At 35.0% G+C, this 2349-nt stretch overlaps 1 long non-coding RNA gene across 1 annotated transcript; it reads right to left on the reverse strand.

Moving 5' to 3' along the window:
- Positions 1 to 267: 267 nt before the first annotated feature.
- LOC146901251 (uncharacterized) lies at positions 268 to 1918 on the reverse strand. Its single transcript, XR_015023229.1, has 2 exons — positions 1885 to 1918; positions 268 to 984 (listed from the first exon to the last, which is right to left on the reverse strand). It is a non-coding gene; the product is annotated as an uncharacterized LOC146901251 (long non-coding RNA).
- Between the last annotated feature and the right edge of the window lie 431 nt (positions 1919 to 2349).

A 2349-nucleotide genomic window follows, 5' to 3' on the forward strand; every position in this document is an offset into this window, starting at 1 on the left:
CACCGATTTTTGGTAACGTAAACTTCAAATGTTCATCGATATCGATCGTGACAAATGTATTTTTAAAGGGGAATCGTTCAAGCCTCGCAGTTTAAGACAATCAACACTTCATCCATTCTTTAGGAACACTAATGTCAGAAATGCATCCAACATCTTTTAATAACAAGTTGTCTCATGACAACATGATAGAAAATTGCTCAAGTGAGCATGTTAAAAAGAAAAAGAAATAGAATAAAGATGAAAAGAAATGCAAAAGAAAAAGGAAAGTAAAACAAGAACAATTACATTAAATTGCAGGAATGTAGAGGGTGGTTGTAATCTATCAATCCATACACTCCTGAACCCGTTTGCTCCCATGGCGTGGGTGTTGCAGAGTTTTAGAAATCAAGAAACCAACCCATTGTTATTATTACAAACTGCTATATATAGACCTTGTAGAGAAAACTACCACTAAATCCTACGGTCTATATTAAAAGTAGAAATAACTTCCTATAACTTCCTAAGACACTAGGAAATAATTTCCATGCACTAAGACACTAGGAAATAATCTTCAAAGCACTTCAGTCTTGTTTGTCACCGCATGTTCGACTTTGCCTTGTTATTGTTGCTACACCATGTCCACGTTAAAGTATTCAAGTCCATAGTAATAAAGTGTAGACATTGGCTTGCATAAGAAAGTATTTGCTAAGTCACGCTCCACACAATGTCTATGCCAAGAATTTCTTTCTTTCACCAAGGCTTCTCCCACAAAAATCAATCATTAACCATGTGCATGAAATATACATTAAATCACTTTGTCGAAAACACGGCGTGTCAAAGTCTGTTTGTTATTGGTCGAAATCCCTTTGCACTTTGCAGCATGTCGAAATAACTCGTCTGCCTTGTCGAAAACATAATCATGAGTTCGACCAAATATTTCATTTTTGGTGTTAACACAGGCCCCCTAGAATGTTGTTTCTCGAAAGACATGAGAGGAATAACATTCTGAAACATAGTACCAAAAATGATCATACACCTTATGGTCTTCTTCGACCACTGTACATATATTAATCTTTGTGAAATTTGCATTTTGTTGGTCGAAAATTTGAAGCAACCATAAGTATGGGGTTATGGATTTTTTTTGTGGCATTTTTCATTACTGTCACGAGAAGCACTTGCCATTTTCAATAGTCTCTAAATGATGACTACACTACATCCATGCATACTTCTTCAACATCAATGGTGGAAAACCATTTTAATTATGGTCTCAAAAACCATTTCCACTACGGTTTTAAAAACCGTCTCTCATAGCCACAATTTGATTTGCAATTTGTCCAGAAATATCAATATTTTCAAAACGATTGTAAGTCATAGGGATTAAATGACCATGACCAATCATTAGGGGCCTCTTAGAGGCTAAAACTCTTAAGTTTCAATCTTTGTAAAACTTTTCAAAACCATTTTGATAAGATTATTCAATTCAATTGGTGTCCTCCTTTAATGGCTTCAACAACAATTTTTTATTTTTAAATATGGCTTAAACAAACCATTTTTTATGCATATAAAGTGTTGGGTCGCGCAAAACTTGAAATAGTCCCACTGGGCGTGCCAATTTGTTTACACCGATTTTTGGTAACGTAAACTTCAAATGTTCATCGATATCGATCGTGACAAATGTATTTTTAAAGGGGAATCGTTCAAGCCTCGCAGTTTAAGACAATCAACACTTCATCCATTCTTTAGGAACACTAATGTCAGAAATGCATCCAACATCTTTTAATAACAAGTTGTCTCATGACAACATGATAGAAAATTGCTCAAGTGAGCATGTTAAAAAGAAAAAGAAATAGAATAAAGATGAAAAGAAATGCAAAAGAAAAAGGAAAGTAAAACAAGAACAATTACATTAAATTGCAGGAATGTAGAGGGTGGTTGTAATCTATCAATCCATACACTCCTGAACCCGTTTGCTCCCATGGCGTGGGTGTTGCAGAGTTTTAGAAATCAAGAAACCAACCCATTGTTATTATTACAAACTGCTATATATAGACCTTGTAGAGAAAACTACCACTAAATCCTACGGTCTATATTAAAAGTAGAAATAACTTCCTATAACTTCCTAAGACACTAGGAAATAATTTCCATGCACTAAGACACTAGGAAATAATCTTCAAAGCACTTCAGTCTTGTTTGTCACCGCATGTTCGACTTTGCCTTGTTATTGTTGCTACACCATGTCCACGTTAAAGTATTCAAGTCCATAGTAATAAAGTGTAGACATTGGCTTGCATAAGAAAGTATTTGCTAAGTCACGCTCCACACAATGTCTATGCCAAGAATTTCTTTCTTTCACCAAGGCTTCTCCCACAA

Source organism: Medicago sativa, chromosome 8 (assembly GCF_051527215.1).
Source record: "Medicago sativa cultivar Bolivia chromosome 8, Bolivia_mono, whole genome shotgun sequence".
NCBI classification, from domain to species: domain Eukaryota; kingdom Viridiplantae; phylum Streptophyta; class Magnoliopsida; order Fabales; family Fabaceae; genus Medicago; species Medicago sativa.